Here is a 12,942-nt window from a genome sequence, read left to right on the forward strand (position 1 = left end):
CTCAATGGACTTCAGATCTCTCCAACAGCTTTGCTTCTACAACCTCCAGTGCCTCACCAACCAACCATTTCACTAGGAGAAACTGCCTTCACTTAGAAATCTGGGTCTTCAAAATCAACTCATCTTTCTCCTTGGTCCTTATTTGGGTTCTACCTTCAATGCCTCTGACATTGGCATCTCCATGATCCCAATTACCTGACTTACACCCTAAAGTCACTTTTGATTCATTCCAAATAAATGAAATATCCAATAATCACTAATTACTCACTTCATTTCTTTCCTTATAATGTTGCCTGTAATCCATTTCATCAGCTCCTCACACCCAGAAGGACTTCTTTGTTTCCATATTCTTCCTGACTCTAACTCATCCAATGCCATTTTTTAAAGAAGCTAAAGACCTCACGTTAAGGAGCAGGGTTATTAACTTTTCATCAGCTCCAAAGTAGATAAAGTAGCTGAAAAGACCAAAAGTGCCTAAGGTATACCAGCAGATCAAGGATTTGAGTCTCCTTGCTTCCATCTATCCATCCATCCAAGAAAAATATTTTGAGCAGGTATTATATGCTAGTCCCTGCAGATATATTCACAAGTAAAAAAGACAACCTTCCTATTCTTAACTATCTCATGGTCTAGGGGAGAAGACAGACAGTAATCAAAGAATCACACAAATAAATCCCAGAAGGAAAGGAAGACAGTGTTATTGTGGCATGTAAAAGGGAGATTTGGCCCCAGTTGTAGAAGTTGTCTCTAAACAAAGAGACAACTGAGCTGACAACTAAAAGATGAATAGGTATAAACTGATGTGTGTGTGTTGGGGTGGGGTTAGAAACATGTAACATTCATGTTCCAGTAAGTGACAAAAGACTCGTATGGCCAGTATGAGACCACAAAAGGCAGCATGATACAAGGCAAAGCTGGGAAAGTGGGCTGGGGTCGTGTCATCAGGGCCTTCTGGTGGTCGTGAATTGTGCCACTCAGAGCTCCTGCTGCAGGAGGTGTAGCTTACTGACAGCTAGAGGATATGGCTATAAGACAAGAGAGTCTTCTAATAGGGAACATTAACTTGGCCAAAACTTTCTCAGACTTTAGCTGGAATCTGAGCCTTTTCCTGTCCAATCCTCCTTCTTGCCTCGTCTCTTTCACAGGCTTGCCTTATAGTTCCAAAGCTCTCCTACATTCTCTATCCTCCTCCCCTTTATTCTTCATAGGTTTTTTTCTCTTCTTTTTTTTTTAGATTTTATTTATTTATTTGAGAGAGAGAGAGAGAGAACAAGCAGCGAGAGGGATGAGCAGATACAATGCAGGGCTCAATCTCAGGACCCTGGGATCATGACCTGAACTGAAGGCAGATGCTCAACCGACTGAGCCACCCAGGTGCCCCCACAGGCTTTTTTCTTACTAAATATCTTTCATTCCAAACCTGTCTTAGCATCTGTTTCTTGGAGAACTGGAACAAATACAGACTTTTAGGCCACAGTTGTCATTTTGGTCTTTATCTCAAGAGTAATGGAATGACATGACCAGATTTATGTCTTGAGAAATAAACATCCCTGTCAGCAGTGTGGGGAACAGATTGGATGTAGGCAAGAGTGGATGCAGGGAGAGTAGATAGGCATCTTTGGCAGTGATGTAGATGAGATGATGATGACTAGATTGGGGTGGTGGTTACTGAGATCATAAGAAGTAGGTTGACTTGGGGAGCGTTAAGAAGGTAAAACCAACAAGACAAAGTAAGAGGCAGTGAGGGACAATGTGATTATAGTTAACAATTTTGTATTGTAAACTTGAAGTCCACTAAGGAGGTAGATCTTAAGTATTATCACCACACACACACAGATGTAGATGTAGATGCACACACACACACACACACACACACAAAGATAAAGGGAACTATGTGAGGTAATAGGTATGTTAATTAGCCTGATTATGATGAATATTTCACAATGTATGCATATATCAAATCATCAAGTTGTAGATCTTAAATATATACATTTTTTAAATTGTCAACTTTACCTCAATAAGGCTGAGGGTTAAAAAAAGTAACTGAGATTGTCTTCTACAGCTGGGTGGATGGTGCCAAATTGAGCGAGGCAATGCCAACGCAGGAGAATGTTTTGGGGTGGATCATAAGTCTGAAGTGCCTTGGAGATACCGAAATGGAGCTGTCAGACAGGCGATAGCATATGTAAGTCTGGAGCTCAGGGAAGAGGTCTCAGCTGGGGGTGTAAACTAGTGGTTGAAAGTATGGTGGTGGTGCATATTATTACATTAAATAAGCTATGGAAGTGGATAGAATCACACAAGGAGGGAGAATTGATAGAAGACAGACGGTGGCCTAGGGTTGAGTTGAATAACATCAATATTTATTGAGTATTGACATAAGCCAAACATGATGAACCTGTACAGGGGACCAAGACTCTCCTGTCTTTCATCTTATTAATGTATTTATTGTTGTGTAACAAAACCACCCCAGACTTAGTAGCTTAAAACAACCACCATTTTACTGCTCAAAGTCCCATGGGTCTGGCCATCTCAATTGGACAGTTCTGGCATCTTACTTGAGGTCACTTAAGCAGAGGTACTCATCTCGTGCCTTGACAGGATGGATGGCCCATGAGGGCCTCATTTACATATTTGGGGCCTCACCTGGGATGGGTGGAGTAATGTACTGCCAGCCTCTCTCTCTCTCTTCCTGTTTTCTCTCTGTCTCTCCATGGTCTTTCATCCCAAGTCCGTTAGCCTGGGCTTGCTCACACTGCAAAGGCAGCATTCCAAAAGGACAAACCCTGATGCACTAGAGTCATGTTGGTGGATATCCCACTGGCCTAAGCAAATCACATGTCCAAGCACAGAGTCAGTGTGGGAGGAGAAACAGGGGAAAATCTTTCTCTCTGTAAAAGTATAGAGGCTAGGAGGACTGATTTCTTGGGAAGTTGGGGTGGGTAACAATTTACTCCAATAATCCTCTGTTTAGGAACTTGCAGTGATTTCTTATTTCCCATTGAACCCAATCCATATGACTCCTCACCACGGTATACTATTTACTGTCCTTTCCTTGTGCTCCACTCCTCCTATGACCTTTGCCTGAGCTCCATGTCGCATCTCTCCCTTCTCCATCTGGCTAATTTTACCCCATCTTAGACTTATTCCAACCTTCACATTTTTGTTCATTTTATTCTCTTAGCCTATAACAACACCCCCCATGTCCTACAGCAAAGATAATATTAATCTAATTCTAATCTCAACTTCCCCATGAAGAATCCTTAGATAGTTCTGCCTTCATTGATCAGTTCTGGCTATAAATTCTTGGTGATCTAATAAATAAAAGTTTTGATCTTAATTATGTGTATTTTTTTACTGTTGGTTTCACATAGATATACCTTTTTCTCACAACTGGATTACAAACTCCTTGATGAAAGAAACTGTGTCTTAGACCTCTTTAACATCATGGCATCTAAAGCTGAACAAAACAGTGTTCTCAAGAATGTCACCGGCTAACAGAGGAGACACCCACAAGTAAGTAGGTGATTGATTTGAACACAGTACAGCTACTACTTAAATCCTAAGAGCAGAGTACTGTGGGAAAACTGTCAACAGCCTCCAAATTTGTGGTCGTTGTTGTTGTTCCTATTATCTTTGGGGGGGTCTTTCGTTTGTCCAGTTCTAGTGAGGCAAGATGTGGTCAGGGAAGCTAACCTCTAGACCGAAACTGCAGTGGAGGATGAAAATAGCCAGAGAAAGGCAGGGGGAAAAGCAGCTTGAGGCTGAGGTTTGGCAAGAATGTAGATAAAGGAGAGATCCTGGTTCTTTAGGAATTCCAAGTTAATTCAGACTAGTTAATCAGAGGACTTAATCTAGCTGGAGGATAGTGATAGAGGAGCAGTAAAAAGATCCAAAGTTGGGACTTCAACCCTGAAAAAGCTGTCTCTCCACGTTCTTTTGGGTTATTCATGATGCATGCTATGGAGGTAGGGATCGGCCCAGCATTGGTAGGGCATTGAAGGGCCTTCCCCTGCAGAGGTCAGGATGGGACAAGGCTATGGGGGAGGGGCCCCTCATAATCACTGTTCCGCAGATGTAGGCCTCCTGTGCTGTACGTCATCTCTGTTCCTCCCCAAAGGAAAGGCCTGCAAAAGGCATGTTAGTCCTAGCCTCTACTTTGAAAAATTAATGAAGAGATATCTCTGACAAGAGGTCAGGGTTCCTCTTATCTCTTGCTTCCACCTATAAAACTGTGTACAATCATGTAGTTGAATAACACGGATTATGATAGGTCCAACTTCAAACAGTAATAAAGAATCATGGGCTTCATTCCCAGGCAATAGCTACCCAGTAATGTGTGGTTGGTGAAAAAAGTAATTTTACAGCAAGCCACCAAACAAATGCTTCTCTGGGTGTGACTTTTTAAATAAAAATAGATACAATCCCTAATCAACCTCCAATACTAATTAGTCCCTTCTCAAATCTTGTAAATGGTTAGTCAACCTCATTTTAGAAAAGGCAGCTGTTTTGTGGAAAACTCATGAGAAGAAAGAGACAAAAATAAGTTTACTCCACTAAGCCATTTTCATGTGGGCTCCTGGTGAGACATCAAGCATTTCAGTGATGCCTCTAACATAGAATTTTCTTTAGACATATCTGAAGCTCTAATAAGTCAGATCCTGTTGGGGGAGGAAATTAATCCCAAACATAAGGAAAGCACTTGCAAAGTGCTTTAACTCTTTCAAGGCTCCTGACCACAAAATGAATATCCTGGAACAGTCAGGAACAGTGAGAGTGAATTGAACAGAAGGCAAATGAAACATTCCTAGTTAGAGTGGTCATTTTTGGGAAAATCTAAATGTGTTTCCAAATGACCCATTTCCATTTAAATAGTTTAGAGGTGATAGAAAACAGCTTATTATATCTGGCAGGGATTCTCAACCTGTTCCCACTGGGTTTTATCTCCTGCAATGATTAATGCAACTATCATGCAATATCTGAATCTTTGTCTTTCATTTCTACTAAGAAATTATCAGGCATTACCTCAGTGCGGCCATAGAACAGAAGATAAGTTCATAAAATCAATTTCCTGTGGGGTTAGCTTTAGTATTTTTTCACCTTCTAAGAGTAATGTTTTAGGGGTGCCTGGGTGGCTCAGTAGGTTGAGTGACCGACTCCTGATTTCAGCTCAGATCATGATCTCAGGGTCATGAGATAGAGCCCTATATTGGGCTCCACACTCAGCTCAGAGTCTGCTTGTCTCTCTCCCTCCCCTCTTTTTCTCTGTCTCCCTCTCTCAAATAAATAAATAAAATATTTTTTAAAAAAGAGAATAATGTCCTAATGCACAATGATCATAGTAACTAAGATTCAAATAGGTCAACAAATCACATTTATATGTTTACTAAGAAGGAGAGAGGGACAGGTAGAGAAAATGAAGTATGATTAAATGTAGTTTAATTTTAGAAATATTTTAACTGGAAAGGAGTTCAATGAGGAAACTTCTTGTAGTTATATAACATTATAGAAAAGTTGGAAACTACCTAAATGTCCAACAATAAACAAATGGATAAATCATGTATTACAGAGCCACATAATGGACAATAATGTAAATATAAAAATGATTTTTATGAAAAATTTAAATAACATGTAACTATATGATCATACTTATAGTCTAATTAACCTCCTGAGGAAAAAAAAATCTGGAAGAAAACATTTCAAAATGACAACAGTAGTAGAGTTTGAGAGAAGGACCTGTAATTTTTTTCTTCATATAACAAAGCTTTCAAATTTTTAACAAAGGGCATATGTCAGTTTCACATTCTGGAAAATTCCACTTTTATAAACAAAACTACATTTTTAAAGTTCACATTTTATAGATCATTTACTAAAACTTAAATTTAACAACTCTAGTACTTATGATGCTTTACAGTTTACATGACATTTTTACATTTATTCTCTATCATCTACAGCAGTTGAGACCTTAGCACAGCATTTATTTCATATCGAGTCAAGCTAACTGTATTTGACTTTTCACAACATGATATTAAAACTAGCAAATGTTTGGCAGAAATAGCATAATCCCCCAAATGTAATTTTCTTTATGATTGGTCATAAAACGCATATTATAGAGGTAGTAATTTTTAAAAGCTTATGGAAATTACTATATCGAAACTATTTTAAAACCTCCAGACTGGGATCCCTGGGTGGCGCAGCGGTTTGGCGCCTGCCTTTGGCCCAGGGCGCGATCCTGGAGACCCGGGATCGAATCCCACGTCAGGCTCCCGGTGCATGGAGCCTGCTTCTCCCTCTGCCTGTGTCTCTGCCTCTCTCTCTCTCTCTCTCTATCATAAATAAATAAAAAAAATATTAAAAAAAAAAAAAAACCTCCAGACTTACTGATTGCCCCATTACATTTAAATCATTAAAACTCTCCTTGGAGCCAACACTTAGAACCCACCCTCCTGCTCTTCCTCCCACTCCTCGTTTTCTTGCCTCCAACTTTCCAGGAGGATAAAAGGGAAACTGAGTATATCAGGCATAGGTTTCCTCAACCTCCCATCCCCACACCGAGGTTCAGCTACCTGTTTTTCAGGGCTTAAATGCAAAGTGAAAAAGAGGGCCCTTTATTTTAAAAAGCAAGAAAATATGCAGCTAAAGGTATTAAAATATAATGCTTTTTCCTCTAAAAATTATTTTAATTATAAAATTATATTAGGAATAATAATATAGTTATAATATATAAACCATAAACTTTCAAATTGCAAAATAAAGTCTTTGGTATCATAATTTCATGTAATACAATAACAATATTTTATTAATGTGACATCCAAATGACAAGACAATTCTGGCTCACTTTTCTGCAAGTTCACTTATTAGGTTGGCACAATTTTTACTTTCAGCAATTTTGTTTTCAACTGTTATAACTAGGAGCAATGTCAGTTGCTCTTTTCAAATGAAGTATTGCAATTAATTTTGGATAATTTTTAATTTTGAGCAGGATATTTCTGTTGATGCAACTATTGTTGGAGCTCTTAAGGGTGTTTCATAGGTTATGACATTTGAGATAATTTCTGATAAATTTTTCTAACATATAAGTTTTAGTACATCTAGAGCTGATGATGATTCTGTAGAACAACTTTTCTAAAAAGATTTAACTCTTCATACAAATCAGTTTCCTATCAGGATACCTGGGTACTTCAGTGGTTGAGCGTCTGCCTTTGGCTCAGGGTGTGATCACATGGTCCTGGGATCCAGTCCCCCATGTGGCTCCCTGCAAGGAGCCTGCTTCTTCCTCTGCCTGTCTCTGCTTCTCTGTGTGTCTCCCATGAATAAATACATAAAATCTTTAAAAAAAAACAAACAAAACAAACAAATCAGTTTCCTATCAAGTTTGAATTTAATTATACATGTAAATGTATACAATAGCTATTAAAGAGACTTTTGCTTGACAGTGTTGCAGTAGTTTTGAAAATCAGAAATTCTGAGCTCTGAAATATTCTAGTAACGCCCTGACATGCTTTACTGGAATGTCCATATGTAAACTTCTGTTTTGCATTATTTTTTACAGTTTACTGCCTGCACACCAACAGTTACTGCTCCAGTGTTGATGCAAAACAGTTAATAGTCGTGTAGATGCAGTGGAGTTGGGATCCTGGGACAGAGGCAAGCCTGTCTCCCACTGCAGGTCCTGATGCTGCCTCCATGCTGAGTCCCTCTTGTCTTCTGGGACTAGAGCTGTGCCCACCACTGCTGCTGCTTCTGCTGCTCCTGCTCTAATCATCATTGAATCTGGACACAGGTCTCAGCCCCAGCCACCCCCTTCAGTAGGTCTGTGTCAGGTGTGCACATGTGTGCCAAGCAGCTCAGTAAACTGCCTGCTGCCTACCACGTCTGTGGGCTTAAACTTGAGTGTGTGCACACTGCCACCAGGCATATCTTCTCGGTTCATGCACATGCTTCCATCATCCCATTGAATTTCACATATGACACACAAATTGAAAGAGAACACAGTTAAGAATTTCAAAGTAGCCAAGGCAGAGATTAAATGAAGCGTAAAGCTCCTGAGAGCGAGCCCCTGGGCAACTGGTACACACCCCGGAAGCTGGCCCTGCTCACACCTGCATGTTTACTTTATCTGGCCCCAAGCTTACTTCCTCTTCTCTAATTCCAGGACCTTGTTCTGTTAGTCATCTCCTTTCTCTAAAGTATTTTAAAAGTTATCAAATTATTCTTTACTGAGCGTGCTCAAATTTCTCCACGTTAAAACAGCTCTGCACTCCTCTTTAAATACATTCCTCTTTTTCTCCTTCCCTTTGAAGTCAGTTCCTGGGAAATTAAACTGAGATCATTGGCTTTGCTTTCAGACTTTTCCCTTTATCTGCTATGTTCACAACTTCACCAAATTTTGTTCTGATGAAGGCCAGCAAATGCTTTTTGATTGTCAAATTTAAGTGACTCCTTTAATCTGTGTAATGGACTCAATGTTTGTGTCTCCCCAAATTTTTATGTCTAAGCCCTGACCCTCAATTTGATGTTGTTTAGAGGTGCGGCCTTTGGGAAGTAATTAGGTTAAGATGCGATCATAAGGTTGGGGCCTCTATGATAGGACCAGTGTTCCTCTAAGAAGCAGAAGAGAGACGAGAGCTCACTCATTCTCTCTCTCTCTCTCTCTCTCTCTCTCTCTCGCTCTCCGCCCCCCCCCCCCCCAACTCTATCCTAAATGTAAAGACACAGAAAGAAGGCAGCCATCTGCAAGTAAGTAAAAGGGTCCTCACCAGGAACTGAATCTGCCAGCACCAGGATCTTGGACTTCCCAGCCTCCAGAACCACGAGAAATATGCCTGTTGTTAAAGCTGCCCCATCTATGGTATTTTGTTACAGCAGTCTGGGTTGACTAAGACAGTCCTCATCTTACGTAATGATAACTCCCCTTCTTGAAATTCCTGCCTTAATTTCTGAGTACCGCCCTCTCTTGGTTCTCACCTTACCTCCAACAATTCCAAATCTTCTGGGGCTTCTTTTTCTATGCATATACCTAATGTTATCCTTGGGTTGTATTTCTTCTCCATCAGTGTACTATTGCTGAACAATTCCCAATGCCCAGGCTAGAACAAATGCTATGTGTTCAAATGACTCCTAAACTCACATCCGCAGCCCAAACCTCTCTCATGAGCACCTGACCTGTACAATTTACAATTTCCTGAATGTCCTCACTGAGATGTCCCTGGATATCTGACACTCAGTCTGTCCAACAGAAACTCATCGTCTGTCCTCTATACTTGGTGCTCTCGTCTCCTCTCTAAGGTGGTGGCACTGCCATCCAAACACACCCAAGGCAGAAAACTGGGAATTGCCTTTGATACCCTCCTTTCCTCATATTCAATCACACACCAGATCTAAGAGATTCTGTATTAAGATTTCTCAGTTTCATCTTCTGTCTCTTGATCTCCACAGAACCTACCTTATTTCAGGTCCTTTTCATCTTTCCCCTAGGCTGTTGCAAAAGTTCATCTTTTTGACTTCTCTGTCCTCCACCCCTCACTCCAGTTCTGTCCTGTCTACCTTCTCTTCCACTTTGCTGTACTGGTGATCATTCCAATGCACATCAGCTTCTGTTCCCCCCTACTTAAGACTTTTCAATGACTGCTCATGCTTGCAAAATAAAGTCCACAGTGCCTCGTAAGTAACAGAAGGCCTCTCATAATCTGGTCCCTGTGTATTTGTCCAGTATTCTCTCTTATGTCCTTTGCTTTAGCTATGTTGAACTCCTAGCAGTCCTCCACATAAAATGGCTAGCAGTCATTTATTCTTCCCTGATTTTATTGTCTTTTGCATAGAACACTTCTTCTTATTGTCTTAGACCTATTGTTCTCCTCCACTTGCTTAGGGCTTCTCAAATACTGTACTGCAGACCAATAGTGCACAAGATGTAAAACCACTAAGTTTGGAGCAGTCAGGGAAGACCGGGGATGGCCCAAGATGGTAAGAAATGGGCACATTTTCTAATATATTGTGAGATGTGAGACAGAGAAGTCAAGGATGACTTCAAGGCTCTTGGTCTGAACAACTAGGAAAGTGGAGTTGCCATCAACCCTGGATGAGGAAGACTGGGTGGTATAAGTTTAGTAGGAATGATAAAATGCCAGTCTGGGATATGCTAGGGTTAAGATGCCAATTAGACACTCAAGTGGGGATGTTGAGTGGAGAAGTTGAATATAAGCTGGAATTCAAGGGGAGAAACCTTGGCCAAATTTGGGTGTCATAAGCATACATGTGGCATTTAATGCCATGAGGCTGAATCAGATTACAGACTGAATGGAGATAGGAAAATGAAGTCCAAGGTCTGAGCATTTTGGTGTTCAGAAGGAATAACCAGTGATGTAGAAAAAAAATCAGAAAACTCTGATGTCCTGGATGTCAAGTGAAAAGAAGGATGAAATAAGATGAAATCTCTGGTAGATTGAGTAAAATGAGGACTGAGAATAACTAGACTTTGCAACATAGACTTTTAGTTGTTTGGTGGCAAAGAAAGGCCAGGAAGGTTTCAAGAGAAAATGAGAGGAAAGGATTTGGAAGCAGTGATGAAGACAACTCTTCAGAATTTTTTTTTCTGTATAGGTAAAGAGAGAAAGCATGGTAGTTAGTGGAAAAAGTAGGATTTTAAAAATGGTGTTTTTTTTTTTTAAGATGGGAGAAATTACAGAATGTATTGTATAATAAAAGAAATATCAGGAGAAAGACAATTTGAAGAATCTAGAGAGAGAGGGGAGCATTGCAAGAGTGCTGTCCACGAGCAGTGACAAAACCCAGGCAGGGGTAAGAGACAGGAGGCCATAGTCAAGGGGATGTGTATGATTAACCAAGTCACCTGAGCCAAATAAGGAGGGAGTTGAACTAGGAAAGCAGTAAGGACAATAACAAGGTTGTAGGGATGGAGTGGTGGATTGTTGGGATTGGGGCACTGGAGGAAGTGAGCTCTGGAAGAGGGGTGATCAGAAAGTGGAAAACTTACTCATATGGGGAGACTCATCCTCACCGCAACCCTGACAGTGTTCTGGTCCACATTTTTCAAATCCAATGGTCAATTCTCAGTCCTCAGATTGCCTCTCTCAGCTGCATTTGATAGAGCTGATCACTCCCACATTCTTCAAACACTTTCTTCATTTGACTTCTGAGATTTTGTACTCTCGTGGACTTTTTCCTCAACAAATTCTCTTCTTTCCCTACTGTTCCTAGACACAGTTCTTGGGTTGCTTCTTTTCACCATCATCCTTGTTTCTGTGGTGATCTCATCTAGTCCCATGACTTTAATATCATCCATATGCCTGAGACTCCCATATTTACATCTCCATTCCCAACCTCTCCTTTGAATTGCCTACTAGACATATCCACCTGGATTTTTAAGACACCTTAAGCTTAGCATGTCCAAAATGGAAGTCTTGATCCCTTATCCCCCAAATTCTGATCCTGCTCCAACACTCCCTAGCTCAGCAAATGGAATCTCTATTCACCCAGATACTCATGTTCAAGTCCTGGAATCACCCTTGATTCCTTTCTTTCTCTCATACCCCTCTTCCAACTTATCAGCAAGCAATGCCAACATAACCCTTAGCAGTACATCATGTATCTGACCTTTCCTCATCACCTTCATCCTATGACTCTAGACCAGTGCTATCTAATAGAAATATAATGTAAGCCACACTAGTAATTCTGACTTTCCTAGTAGTCATATTAAAAAGGGTCAAAAGAGGGACAATCAGGCTGGCTCAGTCGGTATATATAGCATGTGACTCTTGATCTCAGAGTCATGAGTTTGAGCCCCACATTGGGGCTTAAAAATTATTTTTAAAAAAAGAGTGAAAAGAAGCAAGTAAAATCAATTTTAATTTTATGTTTTATCTAACCAAATATCCAAAATGTTATCATTTCAACATGTAATAAACGTAAAATAATAAGATACCTTACAACATTTTTTCAACTGTCTCCCTAATCCCATGAGTATTTTATACTTACAGCACCTCCAATTTGAACTAGACTCATTTCAAGAGCTCAGTAGCTACATGTAACATGTGCTATCCTATTGAACAGTACATCTTTTACCTGGACTAATGAAGTTGTATTTTTTTTTTCATTTAAAAAATTTTATTTAGATTCAATTAATAAACATATAATATTCTATTGGTTTCAGAGGTAGAGGTCAGTGATTCATCAGTCTTATATAGTACCCAGTGCTTGTTATATCACATGCCCTCCTCAGGGTCCATCACTCAGTTGCCCCATCCTCCCTCCATCGCCCTCCAGTGACACTCAGTTTGCTTCTCATGATTAAGTTGTATTTTAATTGGTCTCCTGCTTACATCACACTTCTTCTCTTCTGCCCTCCCAAAGATATTCAACCTTTATTAGCCAGATAGTCCTTTAAAGATAGAGGCAAGATCATGTTCATTCCCTGCTCAAAATCCCCCAAAGACTTCCATCACACTTAAAATCCAGATACTTCATCATTGCTTACAAAGCCCTACATGATCCGAATTCCTTTCCCTCCTGCCCCTCTCTTGGACCTTTTCTCCTACCGCAGACCCTATCATCACTCCTTTGCCACCCCACTGACCTGCAAGCTGTTCCTCAAACATAGCAAACATACCCCTCTCCATCAGGGACTTTCATTGCTATTCCTTCTGCTTGGAATTCTTTTCCCTCAGACCTCTCATGGTTTATTCCCTCACTTCATTCAGACTTGCTCAGACCACCTTAAGAGTGGACTTCCCTGTCTACCCTATCTAAAACAGAACCCCTGACACTTGGGCTTCTCTCACTTTATGCTTCTTCAAAGCTTGACCATGAAGGTCAGCATTACCTGACCTTGTTATATACTTAGTTTTTGCTTAGTTAAATCCCTAAATTAGAATACAACCCCCAGGCAAACGTGGGCTGTATTTTATTCACTACATTCTAATT

The 12,942-nt window shown here is 40.3% G+C and overlaps 1 long non-coding RNA gene across 1 annotated transcript; it reads right to left on the minus strand.

Annotated features, from left to right (window-relative positions):
• Positions 1–5,925: 5,925 nt before the first annotated feature.
• Positions 5,926–7,800, minus strand: LOC144316828 (uncharacterized). The gene is made up of 2 exons (XR_013382669.1): positions 6,370–7,800; positions 5,926–6,168 (listed from the first exon to the last, which is right to left on the minus strand). It is a non-coding gene; the product is annotated as an uncharacterized LOC144316828 (long non-coding RNA).
• Between the last annotated feature and the right edge of the window lie 5,142 nt (positions 7,801–12,942).

This window comes from Canis aureus, chromosome 7 (genome assembly GCF_053574225.1).
Source record: "Canis aureus isolate CA01 chromosome 7, VMU_Caureus_v.1.0, whole genome shotgun sequence".
Taxonomy (NCBI): domain Eukaryota; kingdom Metazoa; phylum Chordata; class Mammalia; order Carnivora; family Canidae; genus Canis; species Canis aureus.